Here is a 9,552-nt window from a genome sequence, read left to right as displayed (position 1 = left end):
TATTTTAGATGGTGCAGGAAAATAAACTTGGAAGGCGAGATGGATTCGTGGCAGCTTGGCATGTGTATTGGGGATGGACTAATTGACTAGGCGGCTGGAAGATTAAGGATGTAGTTGTGTCAAGTCTTTTAATTTATGATTTTATGTATCTCCACACTAATTATTTAAACAATTAATTAAAGTTTATGTTTTTATGATTTATGTATTAAACAATGGGATCCCATACCATATTTTGTATTCCTACCGTATTTTGGATTTTTTATAAAGTTTCTACTATTTCTTGAATGTATTCCAAAATAGTAGTTTTTAATGGTCTGAGGTCTAGAATTAGTCGGGGCATTACAAAGGCTAACATACGACCAGAGCACAAATAACCAATTATTACTGGAATCTTTGGACTTGGTCATGAAAGGCGCGACCAGGCTCAACTTTGAGTTGCAACTTACCAACAAAAGGCCGCTCGGTATTTTAACTCTAAAGTACACGAAAAAAAGTTTGACGTGGGTGATTTGGTACTTAGAAGAGTTTTTCTCAACACTTGCGACCAAAATGCTAGAGTACTCGACCCGAATTGGGAAGGTCCATATCAAATTGAAGAAATCCTTCAACCAGGAAAAGATAAACTTGCTCGCTTAAATGGAGATCTCGTTCCTCGAATGGAGAACACCGGTGCAAGTATTATCAATAAACAATTATTTTTAAAGAATTGGCTTGTATTAATTTTACTTTTTACAAGTTTGTGAACAAGGGCTGGTCAATTAATGACTGGTCACTTATAAGTGTAAGATAAATTTTTATCACTCATACAGACACGATTGTGTCCATTCTATTACGAGAAATAAGAGGAACTGTGGGCAGCCAATTATTCTTGCCAATTATTGTATTTATTACAAGTATTTGCTCATTATGTGTGTTTTTTTGCTATATTATAATTGATTCTTTATAAAGTACGCGAGCAGTAATGCTCGAACAGGACTTGGTCATGGCAAGTGACCGAGAACCTTGAGCTCCTCGATCACTTGGGGGGCATATAAGATCCTAGGTGAGAAAATCATATCAACAGACATATGTAAACACACGAGCACAATAAAGGAAAGCATATTACGACACTCAGGGTATTTTTCAAAAAAATTCGTTAATTTTGTGAAATCTTAATAAAGTGTTATGCTAAGTTCGGTCATACGAGTAGATGTTATCATAGCAATGAAAATATTTTATAATATCACAATGAAATTTCTTTACATCGCGATCAATTGCTTCTCGAATGTAATTAAAATAATTAAAAAGGAAAAAGCTACCTTAGGAAGCAAAATTGTCTTAACATTACGAACTGTTGTTCGTATGTTTTAATTACATGAATAAAAAAAAAGTTACTGTGCAGCTGGAGGAGGGTCTTCTGAGACTGTTGGTCGACTGATTTTCCAGCGTCTTCTTCAGCACCATCAATGCCTGTCGCGAGAGAGATTTGAGGAAAATCTTAGGCATTATGGGCATTCCTTTCCTCTTCTTGACGAACAGCGCACTTCGCGAGTTCAGCTTGTCTCATTTGCTCGAGAATCTAGTCGAAATTTGCCTCTGGTTTGCTCTTCCAAAACAAGTAGAAACAGTTAAAGGTAGCTCCTTGGAACCTCTCCAGGTTTTGGGAATTTGTCTCCTCGAGCAGCTTAACTCGTTCTTCCAGACTAGTAGCCTCCTTCATGCTAGCCTCCAGATCTTCTTGAAGCTTGGCTGCTTTCTTATAGTTAGTCTTCGAAGCTTCTTTTAACTTCTCATTCGTAGCAACGACTTTGGCCAGCTCTTCTTGGCTCCTCTTTAGCTCCTCGGTTAAACTGGTGAATTTGTCTTCAGCCACCTTAACCTTTTCCTCGCAGGCTTTGATCTCATCAGCATGTTTTGCATTGGCCTCCTCAGCACGACGCCAGCCATTGTTCATAGTTAGGATATCCTGCAAATAGTAGAAGAGTGAATTTTTTAGAGCTAATAAAAGGAAATGTTGTTCGATAAAACAAAACATAGAAGAAACCTACACTGACCAGTTCGTTGAACCCACGAGCAAGGACCTGGCTGGGTTTCAATGAGGGAAGACAGGCAAAGGCCTCCTGGCTCCGACGGTGCTTAGACAATCTTTGTAGCTTGTCGCTTGTTGAGCTATAAGCATTGCTCAATAAATCTGCGGCCAAAGATCTTTCTGCCTTGTTGGTGGAGGGAACAGTGTGAGGAGGAGGAGGCATAGCTGATATAGATGGAGTAGGAGCTAGAGGGTCCTCTGGTCAAGCTCTTTTTCTGGAGGGCTCTCCACTGCTTTCACTTGGGTGTTGTCTGCTCGACTTCTTCCTGCTTGGAGGAGAATCTACGGAGGCGTAAATGTCGAAAGCATCATCAGATGGCATGACTGCAAAACAAAAACAAACGAGCAGATATGTTAAGAAATAGTTTGGCGCAATAAAGGAATAACACAAAGAGAAATTCTAAGTAGTATACCCGAACTATTATTACTGGTCGTTACATTATCTAAAGAACTACTGCTACACTCACTATCTGCCTCGAAGAAGTCCAAGCTAAAACTACTAGTCATAAATTTAAAGTTCCATCCCTATCGAATAAATGACAAGAGATGGGCATATTATCTAGGAGTGAGAAATCTATACTGTTCTCGTCTGAAGATTGGAGTATAGGGCCGGTGTATTCAGGTAGTTTTTGTTTTCCCCTCCCATGTTGGGTATGGGTATTAGCAGCTCGACTGCTAGGAGTTGGTTCTTGAGTGGTCACTCCCGTTAGTTGTCGCCTCTGGGGTTGTGACACATCTTGCTGCTGCTCGGGGATGTCTTGTCCGTCAGTGACCTCTCCAGTGGCAGTCCCCAAGGTGGATTCCCCCACTTCTTGGTGAGGTGCTAAAAGGCCGACCAGCCTTAAATTATTCTCCGTGACCTATTCCTTGACGCTTTTTTCTATATTGGTCATGCTGGCCAAGGCTGCGACTCTTATCTCCATCTTTGGAGTGGGGTCTGGTCGGTGCCATGGACCTAGATGTAGCACAAGACAACTAAGGACAAAAAAAGATGAAAAAAATGCCTAGTTAAAGGTCGATCAGAGATAAAATGTTTACCTCATCATGTGAAGGCCAGGTTGTCAGCAACCAAGTCGGTTGTAAGGAAGTACTCTTGGAAGTACCTTCCTACATTGGACTTGTAGGTAATATCACTCAAGAATGTGCGAGCAGATTCATGGTGGCAAATGGTCAGGTATATGACGACACACTAGCAGCACATATGGACGCAGTCAAAGAAGGCAAGGCTACAGATTTCTCAATATCTAGTCAAGGTTTATTGAGATATAAGGATCGGGTATGCGTGCCAAATGATCAGAAGATTAAGAGGACGATTCTGGAAGAAGCGCACAGCACCCCGTACTCAGTTCACCCAGGGTCTACCAAGATGACTCATGACATCAAGGAAATCTATTAGTGGCCAGGGATGAAGAAGGACATAGCAGAATTTGTGTCCAAGTGTCTTATATGCCAGCAAGTGAAAGCAAAATATCAGCAGTCTGCGGGCTTATTGCAACCGCTTAGCGTACCAGAATGGAAGTGGGACGATATAGCCATGGACTTCGTGACGGGTCTGCCAAAGACGAATAAGCAGCATGATTTCGCTTGGATAGTAATAGATAGACTAACCAAGTCGGCTCATTTCCTGCCTGTTAAGACTTCATACACGGCAGACCAATATGCAGACATCTATATCCAAGAGATAATACAGTTGCATGGAATCCCCAAGACGATAGTGTCACATAGAGGGTCGGTGTTTACATCGATATTTTGGGGAAGTTTACAGCAAGCTATGGGTACCAAGTTAAGTCTTAGTACAGCTTTTCATCCTCAGACAGATGGGCCGTCCGAGCGTACGATTTAGATTTTAGAGGATATGCTACGCGCGTGTGTACTTGATTTCGGAGGATCATGGAATAAGTACTTACCGTTGATAGAGTTCTCCTACAACAACAGCTACCAGTCAACGATCGGGATGGCACCTTATGAGTTGTTATATGGAAGAAGGTGCCGATCACCGTTGCACTGGGACGAGGTAGGAGAAAGGCAGCTACTAGGTCCCGAAGCTGTTAGACAAGCTCAAGAAGCAGTAGCGCTTATTAAACAGCGTATGCTTGCTGCTCAAAGCCGTCAGAAAAGCTATGCAGATGCCAAGCGACGCGATGTGGAATTCCAAGTCGGAGATCAAGTCTTCTTGAAGATATCTCCTATGAAAGGTGTCAAGCGGTTTGGGAAGAAAGGCAAGCTTAGTCCTCGATTCATAGGTCCTTTTGAGATATTGGACAAAGTGGGAGTAGTTGCGTATAGACTAGCCCTACCGCCAGCACTAGCCGATAGTCACAACGTGTTCCACATCTCGATGCTACACAAATATGTGTCAGACCCATCTCACGTCCTCAAGTACGATACGATAGCACTCCAAAAAGACTTAAGTTACGAGGAACAACCGGTTAGGATCCTAGATAGGGGGATGAAACAGTTACGGTCCAAGAGCTTTTCTATAGTCAAAGTCCTATGGAGTAACAGTTCTGAACGAGAGGCAACGTGGGAGTTGGAGGAGGACATGCAAGGCCGGTACCAGGAATTATTTGGTAAGTAAATTTCGAGGACGAAATTCTTTTTAGTAGGGGAGAATTGTAGAGTCCAAGAACTTTACTTAGCTAGTTAGATAGTAGTATAATAGTAATAATAGTATTATTGTTATGACTGTGGATTTTTGGTTTAGACCGGGATTTATTTGGACACTCATAGTAGTACTTGTAGATTTTCTAAGTTTAACCTATAGTTTAGGAATATTAATTTTAACCTAAGGTTTGATTAATATGACTGATATTGAGGATAATATTTATTATACTATAAAGTTTAGATAAGACCCAATAAGATAATAACACATGTCATGTATAGGTTTAATAATGATTAAGTATTTTGAGGAATAAATTTATTAAGGTTAAAATTTCAATACCCTAGAGTCAATCAGCAGTTTTGAAAACGTTAGAGGGCTTAGTCAAGGTTGTTTACTCAATTTAAATTAAGCTAAAAATGTGTAATTTCGTGTTTAAATATTCAGCGTATGCCGATATATCCCAGCTATAGGGGGCGATATATCGCAGTACGAAGATACGAAAAACACGAAACGTTGCACGATTGCCACAGGCATAATGGCCCGGGTAATATATCGCCTACAGGGGGTGATATATCGCCTCCTTCAGTGTGTTTTTGAAAGTTTTCAAAAACATTCTCATTCAAATCCTTAACCTCTTGATAAGTCCAGCATCTTTTTGAACGAGTCTTCAGCCTCTGCTAAACGATAATTCAAATGATTTTCACTTAAAAAGTCATTATTTTTATTCAAGTTAAATGAAGATCTTTTCATTCCTAAACTCTATAAATCGGACCTAGTGCCCAGCCATTTATTCATTTTTCAAGCTAAGTTCAGAGGCTGCAAGTTGCTAGGTTATTGTGAGAGTGAAACACTTGGGTTGGGGATTATAAGCTTGATCACTATAAGCTTACCAAACACTTGGGGAAGTAAGGTTTATTTACATATCGGTTCAAGGTTTAGATTGATCATATAAGTCTTCAAGGTATTTCCAAACTCTAGTCCATTTCTGTATTATTTTCTTTAAAGTTCTCATAGTCTTCTACTAAGTATTCTAACCTTATTCCTATTCTTGGTTAGGAAATCTAAGTTCTTGAGCACAAGGTTTTTGGTAAGTATATTTTGATAGTATAGTTCGTTCATCACTTTTATCCCTTTTCTTCAATATACTTACCCTATTATAAATGGTTTTTAGGAGTGTTCCAAGGTCCCAAATCAGTTCTCATATCCCGGTTATTTTGGTAAGGAAAATAGGATGGGATTTATGTGTTATATGACTTTATATGTTATCTTATGATTTTATGTTATGTAATATACTATGTTAAGTATGTTTGTAGACTTGGGCATATGACCTATACAACTAACAAGCCCCAAATAGATTATGGGCATATGACTTGCTTAGCTAGCAAGCCCCATTAATCTAATGGGCATATGACTTGTTTAGTTTATAGGGCCCCAAGTAACAATGGCCATTATAGTATGTATGTGACATAAGTGTTATGATTTGTTTTGTGTTTCTTTATGAAATTTATGTTTATGGTGTATGTGTTAGATTTTCCTTGCTGGGCATTAGGCTCAGTCCTTTTATGTTTATATGTGCAGGAAAATAGCTTAGTGGCGGAAAAGGTTCTTGGAAGCTTGGGGAATGTGTATTGAGGCGGAATGGATTCAAAGAGCCGAGAGTTTCGATTCGAGGATGAAGTCTTTACTTATGATTTTATGTGTATTTTTTCCGCACTTATTTATGTAATCTCTTTTTAATTACTATTATGTTATGTTTTGTTTTTAAAACAATGGGATCCCATATCCTACTTGAGATTTTATGTAAGTTTAACGTTTGTTTTTACAAGTTTTAATAAAGTTATGATCTTTTCACTTGTAAGTTATGTTAGGGATTAGGGTCTATGTGTAGTTTTCATTAATGGTCCAAAGTCTAGAGTAGTTGGGTCATTACAAGAGTGCTGAAAATACTCTATATCTGTTTGGTGTTATTTGGAAAGGGCGGCCTCAAAATAATTGGCCATCCCTCGGAAAAGATCATGCAAGGGTAAGACTGCCCCTGCGTCAATGTGATACCTCGACCAGGCACTGTAGGCCCCTCTGGGTATGTTTGCCTTCTGGTCGGGTGTTGGTTTGTATAGGGTAATCCTGAAAGTCCCATACTTCTTGGGGTATTTTGCCACCATCCTAGTCAATATGACACTAGGAGGGGCAATGTACCAGTCTACCTCTGCTCGAGGGCCATCGCGAGGACGAGCTTTGGGCTGAATGTCTGGTGGTGAAAAGTTTAAAGGTTGAGGGTTATTTGAAGGACCCTCGGCATTGGTTTCCAACTGGTTAGAAGGTGAATATGTTGTTTTCTTTTTCCTATGAGCAATGTATTTGACACGACCCATGTTCGATTGGTTGTGTGGAGGACTGGTCGTAGGGTTTGATTGTGAAGCCAAAGGCTCAGGAAAAGTCGAAGAAGGTTGTTCTTGATCCTCGAACAGCAAAGCAAAAAGATCATCGTCTATTGGTCTCTCACCTCCCAAGGGATCATGCATGAATATCTGAGAAGAGCAAAGGGAAGTGAGAATCTACGACCAATAGATAGAAGAAAGAGAAAAGCAAGGATAACATTGCTCATGTATAAAAGTTAACCTTTCATACGACCAAGAACATCCTGATGAAAACACAATAAACATGCGAACAGTTTGAAAAAACAGATCAAAAAGTGAATGTGAAAAGTTTTTTTGGAAAATTTTTCAACTCCAAAAACAGGCAGGAAAACCCCAGTTTTTCCGAAATACTCAAAATCAAATTTTCACTTCGATTTTGGACACGAAATCAATATTCCTATACCCCACATTAGTTTTTAAACATTGTCTAGTATTTTATACTGCTCAAACTCCTTATTCTAGCACACTTAATCTATGTATGTTTGCTTAAACCCGGTTACCCAAAAATTTCTCAGGAACAGCAAAAACCCAGTTACGAAAATTCATGAATCAAGACTAGAATACCTAAAAATTTCTACAAAAATGAGAGGGTGGATTCGAAAACTTACTTGGAGTACGGATTATAGGAGAAATCACGAAGGTTTTGCTCGGTATTGCTCAAAGACGTCTCGAATAAAATTGGAATCTTTGTGTTTTCTTGAAGGTTTGTCTGAGTTCTTGAAGAGAGAGAAGGTTTTGGTAAAAAATGAAAAAGATGAAAAGGCTTATATTTATACTACTCGGGCCGTTAATAAAAGGCAATGATGGGAATGGGATTTCAATGTACAGGGAATTGCAATAACCGACAAAACATTTATGGGAAACTGTAAAGGTCATAATTACTTGCTTTTTCAAAAAAGTATTGACAGATGTGACAGGTCAGATTGATTGCTGGTCGAGTAAGTTTATTAAATGCTAATCGCATTAAAATAAACTTGGGGGGAAAATGTTTACCCTAAAAAATACTTACCTGCTGACATGGTAAGATTAGTGTGAACGTGGGTTGCACGTGATTATTTAGTGATTACATCCAGGTCGACCAGCGACCAGAAGAGAAGTTGCTTGATGGAATTAAGAAAGTTGCTTAACAATAAGATAGAAAATGTGCTGACATATGCAACTAGGTCTGGTCGTGGTAACGAAGCCAGAGTTCAAATACAGTTATAAGATAGATATTTCTAAGATATTTGTCCCTCTTTTTTTATGATTTCTGTTATTATTGAAACAAAATGTAGACACGGCCCATCAAACCTTATGTATATCTTTGAGTCTGTAAATAGGACTCAAGGGACTCATTGAAAGGGGGAATAATTTGTATTCAGAGAGTATCAGTGTTTTCTATACACAAACTTTTGTATCCTTTTTTGGAGCTTGTGAATCTCAGTAAACCCTAGTTTGCTGATCGCAGGTTTCATAATACATCAAAAAAAACACTAAGTTGAAGTAGGTTATTACCAATATCTGGGGCTGAACCACTATAATTCCTGGTGTCGTTTAGTTCTTGCATTCAGCTTACAAATCCTTATCATTTTGGTGACTCCATGTTGTTGGCTAAATCATCAGTCAACAAACTAAAATCCAAAATTTAAAACTGAAGCAAGACATCTTCGTCTAGGTATGGTTGTCGATGGTGTAGATCCACATAAATCTCTAAGTAGTAGGCATAGTTCGTGGCCTGTCTTCCTTGTTATGTACAATCTTCCTCTGTGGTTATTGATGAGAAGAAAGTTTTTGATGCTCATGCTAATGATTTCAGGCCCAAAACAATCGGGACACGATATAGATGTTTATTTCACACCATTAATTGATGATTTGAAAGATTTTTATAAAAATGGTGTTGAGGCATATGACGGTTTTAAGAAAGAAGTCTTTAACTTAAAAGCTATTTGTTGTGAATTGTTAATGACTTCTCGGCTTATGATAATCTATTAGGGTTAAGCACAAAAGGTTACCAGGGATGTCCAATATGTTGGACTATCACAAGGGCTCTTCGTCTGTCGAATGGGCACAAAATGTGTTTGATGGGTCATAGACGATACTTGCCCCTAAATCGTCGTTATAGAAAAGGAAAAAAAAAGCATTTGATGGTGATAAAGAACAAGGTGTTGCTCCTTTGCCACTTTCAGGGCGAAAAATTCTTAAAGAAGTAGAGAAAATTGATTTCAAGTATGGAAAATGAAGAAAAATAAGAAAGTAAATGGATGTTTCCAAAGGAAATGATTTTTTTTTTCGTCTCCCAATCTGGAAAGATTTACTTGTTCAACATTGTTTGGATGTCATGCATATATAAAAAATGTATGCGAAAGTATTATAGGTACATTACTTTATATTCTCGGTAAAACGAAGGATGGTTTAACTAGTCGTTTAGATCTTGTTGAAATGGGTATACGAACTGATTTAGCACATGAAGAGAAAGGTAAATGCAC

Source organism: Humulus lupulus, chromosome 4 (genome assembly GCF_963169125.1).
Source record: "Humulus lupulus chromosome 4, drHumLupu1.1, whole genome shotgun sequence".
In the NCBI taxonomy this organism is placed as follows: Eukaryota; Viridiplantae; Streptophyta; class Magnoliopsida; order Rosales; family Cannabaceae; genus Humulus; species Humulus lupulus.
Note: the sequence above shows the minus strand (reverse complement) of the source record.